This window comes from Aquarana catesbeiana, linkage group LG02, assembly GCF_042186555.1.
Source record: "Aquarana catesbeiana isolate 2022-GZ linkage group LG02, ASM4218655v1, whole genome shotgun sequence".
NCBI lineage: Eukaryota > Metazoa > Chordata > Amphibia > Anura > Ranidae > Aquarana > Aquarana catesbeiana.
This window is the reverse complement of record NC_133325.1, coordinates 406,228,832-406,235,584: the sequence shown is the minus strand read 5'-3', so window position 1 is coordinate 406,235,584 and position 6,753 is coordinate 406,228,832. Positions and strand designations below refer to the sequence as shown.

At 47.6% G+C, this 6,753-nt stretch overlaps 1 protein-coding gene across 1 annotated transcript in view; it reads right to left on the bottom strand.

Moving 5' to 3' along the window:
- Window positions 1–905: 905 nt before the first annotated feature.
- The window catches only part of TMEM234 (transmembrane protein 234), a 60,085-nt gene continuing 54,237 nt past the window's right edge, over window positions 906–6,753 (bottom strand). Inside the window, exon 5 of the transcript XR_012241660.1 lies at window positions 906–1,704. The gene's annotated coding sequence lies outside the window, so the exon portion shown is untranslated. The remainder of the gene's footprint in view (window positions 1,705–6,753) is intronic.

The following is a 6,753-nucleotide window of genomic DNA, read 5'->3' as shown; positions in this document are numbered from 1 at the left end:
TACCTGTTCCAAATTACAAACAGATTCTACTTAAGAACAAACCTACAATCCCTATCTTGTTTTGACCACCTGTATACTGCTGTTCAGAGTATATAGGGCCTGGGGGCCCCACACCTTTTCTTTTTTTAATTTGGGTGAGGGGTTCCCCTTAATATCCATACAAGACCCAGAGGGCCTGGTAATGGGCTGGGGGGGGGGGGGGGGGCAGGGGTACCCATGCAGTTTTTCTCAATAATTTTCATCCATATTGCTGGGACCCGACATTACATTACAGCCACAAGCAGTTTCAAATGACTTTTTCCTTTAGAAATGTTATTTTGTGCATGGACTGTTCTAAACACGGGAAACACGTGCCACTTTACAGGCATACTATAGTCACCCCCCAGGTACGATATTTAAAGGAATATTTCACTTTCATTTTTTCACTTTAAGCATTATTAAAATCACTGCTCCCGAAAAAATGGCTGTTTTTGAAACTTTTTTTTGCATTGATACATGTCCCCTGGGGCAGGACCCAGGTCCCCAAACACTTTTTAGGACAATAACTTGCATATTATCCTTTAAAATTTGCACTTTTGATTTTTCACGTTCGGGTTCCATAGGCTTTAACGGTGTTCGAATGTTCGTGCGAATTTTCGGTCCCTTCGCATATTCTGCCGCGAACCGAACCGGGGGGTTGTTCAGCTCATCCCTACCAGGGATATAAGCTGCTGAGAGGTCAGCCAGATTCATATAAACCCAAGACATAATTGGCTCAACTTGCTGTAATAGGGAAAGAATGCAAGTCCCCCCTTATCTCTTTATGTAGGAGACCGCCGTAGTGTTGTCTAGCCTAAGAGCACTTACGCTCCCTACATAAGATGGTGGAAGGACTGTAGGATGCAGAAGGCTACCCGTAGCTTCAGAATGTTCAACATAATCTTGGGAGAGTGAAAGCCCCACCTGCCTTAAGCTATCTTTGACAGGCAGTAAGCTAAGGTGACACAACACAATCTCTTGCGCTTGGGGGCTTAGTCGATAGGTGGAATGCCTGTGGTCTTGCTGCCATCCTCAGAACAATGGGTATCCTTAGAACTGAAACATAAAAAGAGGAAAGAAGGGCGCACCGACCTTGTGCATTACGGATAAAATTTATTAAAAACTAACAGCAGTAGTCATACTCACAAAGAAACATGTTAAAAGGCTTGTTAGTACATCAGCAAATGGAACTGTGTCTCTAGACACCTGGAACCTGGACCGGATATTGGAGGGTACCAGATAGCATCTAAAACGGCTAACGCGTTTCGAGGGAGGACCCTCTTCCTCAGAGCCAAAGTGGTGAATTCAGAAGTAAGCTGCCATTTTTGTCGCTGGAAGTCTTTCTTCCACTAAGGGATGGAACTAAACTGGGACTGGTCAAGCTCCCGGACATTTTTTTTCCTCTTGGCAAATCACATTGCTCATTAGATTTACCTTTATCACTTCCGCCTGTACCAAGATGTCCCCCATAAACTTTCATTGACGTGATCACATTGGTGGCCTTCCCGCGCTGTGTCTGACGGGAAGTCCCAAGATGGCCGCCTTCATTTGAACCACTTTGCCTTGATTTTCGGCCCATCCAGTGCACTCCAGACTCGTGTAATCTCTTCTCAGGGTGCTGTATGAGGAAGCAGAGCCCACTGCAGTGCCGAGAGCACGGGCGGACGGTTACTTTATAACCAGCACCTGAAAATGTAAACCTGAAGGTTATATAAGGACACAACAGGATCTGGGAAGAAAATCCTCCAGAGAGAGTGCTCATGTAGAGTTCCGGTGTTTATGCCTGTTATCCAGTTAATTCTGGTATGAGTCTGATTCAAAGGGGGTCCAGCTTATCCCCCATTTTTTCATGTGTGGAGGTGTTGGTGACAGCTATAGCATCTCAGTGTGTGAATTGAGCACCGTTTGTACTTTTCTGCACAAATATTTTGGAGCCAATATAGCATGTTTGCAATTCAATTTTGACTTTATATATGCATGCATTCCTGTATGACAGTACACTTAGATTATTCGGACTGTGTTGCACCACTTTTGATAGCACACTTGGAGTAATTGTGTTTTGTGCTTTGTAGCACTGCCTTTATATTTGTTTTAGTGACACTAATATAATGATCAGCTAAGGGAGAGGAGTGCAGAGTATATGGCAGTGGGTAATAGGATGGTGTCAGTAGGGCAGTGGATAGTGTCAGTAAAGCAATAGACAGTGTCATTTTTTTTTTGTTTATTATTTTATTTTTTATTATCTTTTACAATTTTATTTTTGTATTATTTTTTTACAAACACTTTGTGAGGGTAGTGGACGGTGTCAGTAGAGGAATGTATGGTGTCAGTAGTTTTATTTGTATTATTTTATTTCTTACAATTTTTTTTTAATAATCTTTTTCACAGTGCTTCCTTTGGGGGGGAGGCTGCTGACGGTTATGGATGAATGGTGTCAGTAGAGCAGTGTCAGTATTTTTTTTTTTATACACTTTTACAGATGTATGTATTTATTTTTTACAATTTCATTTCTTTTTTTTTTTCAAATTTTTTCACAATTCTTTTTTGGGGGGGGGGGGTGTTGGCAGTGAATCGTATCAGTAGTGCAGTGGATGGTGTCAGTAGAAAAGTGGACAGTGTCAGTATTTTATTATTATTATTTTTATTTAATTATTTTTACAATGCTTTCTTTTTTTCTTGGGGGGGGGGGGGGGTTTTGTTTAATTTTTGCAATTTCATTTTGGTAGGATATCAGGAGTCTAAACAGACCCCCAGCATCTCCCTTTGAGAGCAAAACTCGTTCCAGGTGTCTGATTCCACAGATCTCCTCCCTCTTCAGGTGTGGGTGCGGCTCAATATGCAGACCATATGCAAGGAAAGAACAAAAATCCGGATGGCCGCACTCCGATGAAATATAAATTCTTTATTGTTATCAGTCCATCCAGCAAGGATAAAAGAAAACCCGCTAACGTATTTCACACTGTCACAATAGGTGCTTACTCATCTCCCTTTGAGACAGGGAAAGGGACTGAGCACAGAGATTCCCCAGTCCCTTTCTCAGCAGCCTCAGCTGCACTAAAGATGAATGGAAAGGAGACAGAAACTCCTCTCCATTCACAAACTGAGGCATTGTAAACACATTTTTTTATGCTCAGTTATGAATGAACAGTCAGTGATCACTGACTCTGTGCATTCAGAAAAGGAAGGAGCCGGTAAATGACCGGAGGAAGACATGGGGAGCCGCAGGAGGGCACTGGAAGCCACAGGAAGCCACAGGAAGAGGCGGGGAGGCGGAGGAGGGCACAGGGCCCAGAGATTAGGGACATCTAATCGGCAGCGGGGGATGATTGGTGCAGCAGTGGGGGAGTTACAAGCACTGATCTCCCTGTATAGCTTTCAATAAAGCAGCTGACAACCACGGAAGGGACAGGAGGAGAAGCGGCTGTCAGCTGCTTTATTGAAAGCCACATAGGGAGATCGGCCATTGTGACTCCCCCACCTCTGCACCCATCACCTGTGAGGCTACCCGGGCCCCCTCTGCTGAGCTCAGGACCAGCTGTACTGGCTTGCTAGCGGCTGTCAGGTCACCTGAGACCAGATGCACTCCGTGGGAGTCAGGCGTGCACCGCTAAGGTAGTGGACCCTACGACTGACTGCTGTGGATTGAACCCTGGGAGGTTTAGGAAGCATGTCTACTGGATCACTAACACAGATCCCATTGGGAGATAGAGCATAGATTCCCCAGGGAGTGGAGTCTAAGAGCCAGCAGGTGTTCACCAGAGCCTCTAGTGGTGGATGGACTGCTCTGCAGTCTGGCTCCAGGTCGCGGCCCCCAGGGTCTCACAGCTCACGCTCACGGTAGACTACAGGAGAAGAGGAAGGAGGCAGCAGGCTGGAACAACAAGGATAGTAAAGGGATAAGCCAAATGTCGGGGCGACTAGCAGACAAGGATAAACATAACACGCTGAAGGTCAGGGTCACAAGCAGAGAGGGATAGTCGAAAGACACATGAAAGGTAACACACAATGGTTGATCAGCAAGGTTGGCTTGCAATGCCCAGGTTAATATAGTGTTCCTAATTAGAGGGCGGGGTGAAGCTATGCTGAGGGAAGATTATTTAAACAGTCAGGTGAGGGTGGTTGGCCTCTAAAGGTGAACACAGGAGGAAAGGTGAGCTGACAGACACACATTACTGCATAACCATGACAGTACCCCGCCTCGTACGAGGCCTCCCCCTTCCCCGCCTGGGCCCAGGCTTAAAGGGAAACTCCAGATGGAACCTCCTCAGACGAGGAGCAAAGACCTCAGATGCAGTGATCAAAGACCTCTCCTCAGGACCAAACCCTTTCCAATGTACGAGGTACTGAAGAATGCCTTTACGGAGCCGGGAATCCAAAACTTGACTGAGCTCCTACTTTAGATTATCCTCAGAGACCGGAACCGAGGTGGGGAGAGGACGAGAGGACTTATTGAGGACTAAAGGCCTTTTAGGAATGGGTAAGGGCATGAGAAGACCATCAGGAGTCTGAGCAGGGTTCCCCAGACCCTTAAAGATGAGCTGGACATCCAGCACAGGATCGTCAGACTGGGCAGAGGTCAGTGGATCCCTGAGGTCAGGTTGGTTAGAAGGTGACGTGTCACAAGAATCAAGCTGGATAGCTGAAACAAAAGCAGAATGCAGAGAGCCCAGAAAGAAAGGTTGAAAACCCCACCTGGCCGAATGAGGCAGTTTATCCATTGAGCCTCTTAGACAAATTTGAATGGACGTAGTAGTAGGGTGAGGCAAGGTTACAGAAGGTCCTGAATAAGAACAAGCAGGAAGCTCACTGGGCATAGGTAGGCCTGGCATAACTGGTGCAGAGGCCGACTGAATAGCATCGCCAGGTGCAGCAACTACCACAATCGCATCGCAGGGCGTAGCGACTGTGGAACTGGTGGACGAGTTATACCTGGCTGTGCGTCCAAGGGAGTCCAGGGACAGGCAAAGATAAATGGCCATGCAAACTGGAGTGAATGATCGGCACAGGTTCACAGGTGGGCTCCTCTTCCTGAGTGCCACACGACCCAGAGAGTGCCTCAGCCCAACTATTGCAGGAGACATCCCAGAAATCGCTATATGCAGCGGGAAGAGCAGAAGATACTGGGATGGTGGCAACAGGAAGTTTCTCTTTTGGGGTAACCTTGAGTAGGAAGGAGGAGGAACAGGAGGAACCCCAAGTCAAGATCTGTCCAGCAGTCCAGTCAATGTGTGGAGAATGGAGCCGTAACTAAGGAAGACCTAATATGATAGGAGATGAAGGCTTAGGTAAGACAAGATAGGGTACCCACTCCTGGTGGAGTGTCCCTACCGTCATCTTAACAGGGAGGGCCTGGAAGTGGATAGGGCCCCCTGAGAGAACAGTGCCATCAATCGCCAACACCACCAATGGCGTTGTGAGGGGCAAAAGGGTAAGTCTCATGGAAGATGCAGTTCCCCAGTCCATGAAATTGCCAGCGGCTCCAGAATCCAGATATGCTGAGACCGACCAAGAGGAAGAGCCGACATGAAGGAACACAGAAAGGAAAAGACGAGAAGGTGAAGGTGATATTTCAGGGTCCAATACTTCACCTTCTAGATGTATTAGCCCCCGAGCATTTTTCCGGACGAAGAGAACAAGTATCACGAAAATGACCTTTGACCCCACAGTAGAGGCACAGGCCCCGAATTCTGCACCTAGCGTGTTCTTCGGGAGATAACTTGGTTCGACCCAGCTGCATAGGTTCCTCAGCAGGCAGGAGGTGCTCCTCGGAACGAAGAGAAGGGACAGGGAGCTAAGGCTGCCTAAAGAACGGGGAGTGCTGGTGGCTTTTTTCCAGGGCCCTCTCCTGAAAGCGAATATCGATCTGGTTACACAGGTGATGACACCATCCAGATCAGCAGGGAGGGATCTTCCTGCTAATTTATCCTTCACTCTATCAGAGAGGCCATGTAAAAAGGTTGCAACTAGGGCCTCATTGTTCAAGCTCAGCTCAGCAGTCAAAATACGAAAATGAATAGCATACTGTCTCACAGAAGCGGACTCTTGACGGAGACGTAAAAGAGCGCTGGCTGCTGAGGAGACACGACCCGGTTCCTCGAAGATATTCCGAAAAAGTTTCAAGAAATCAGACAGGCTAGAAACCACTGGATTATTCAGTTCCCACAAAGGAGCAGCCCAAGCTAAAGCCTCACCAGACAGAAGGTTTATAATATAGGCTACCTTCGCCCGATCGGACAGGAAGTTTTGGGGCTGGAGTTCAAAATGAATTGTGCACTGGCTAAGGAACCCCCTGCAAGCCTTGGGGTCCCCAGAGAAACGGGCCGAAGCTGGCAGTTGGAATGAATGTGTGGCTGCGACTGGTGCGATAGGTGCAGCAGCAGATAGCAGTTGAGGTTGTTGAACCGGGGGTTCTAATGAGGCCTGAACCTGTTCAAAATGGGATGCCAAATCCTGAAAGAATCGCATCACCTGGGTCTAATGCGATTCCTGGGTCTCAAGTCTGCGAACTAAACCCTGCAACGGATCATCTGCGGGTAGCGGCACATCAGCCGGATCCATGGCTGATCAAACTGTCAGGTCACCTGAGACAGATGCACTCCATGAGAGTCAGGAGTGCACCGCTAAGGTAGTGGACCCTAGGACTGACTGCTGCGGATTGAACCCTGGGAGGTTCAGTAAGCAGGTCTACTGGATCACTAACACAGATCCCACTGGGAGCTAGAGCATAGATTCCCC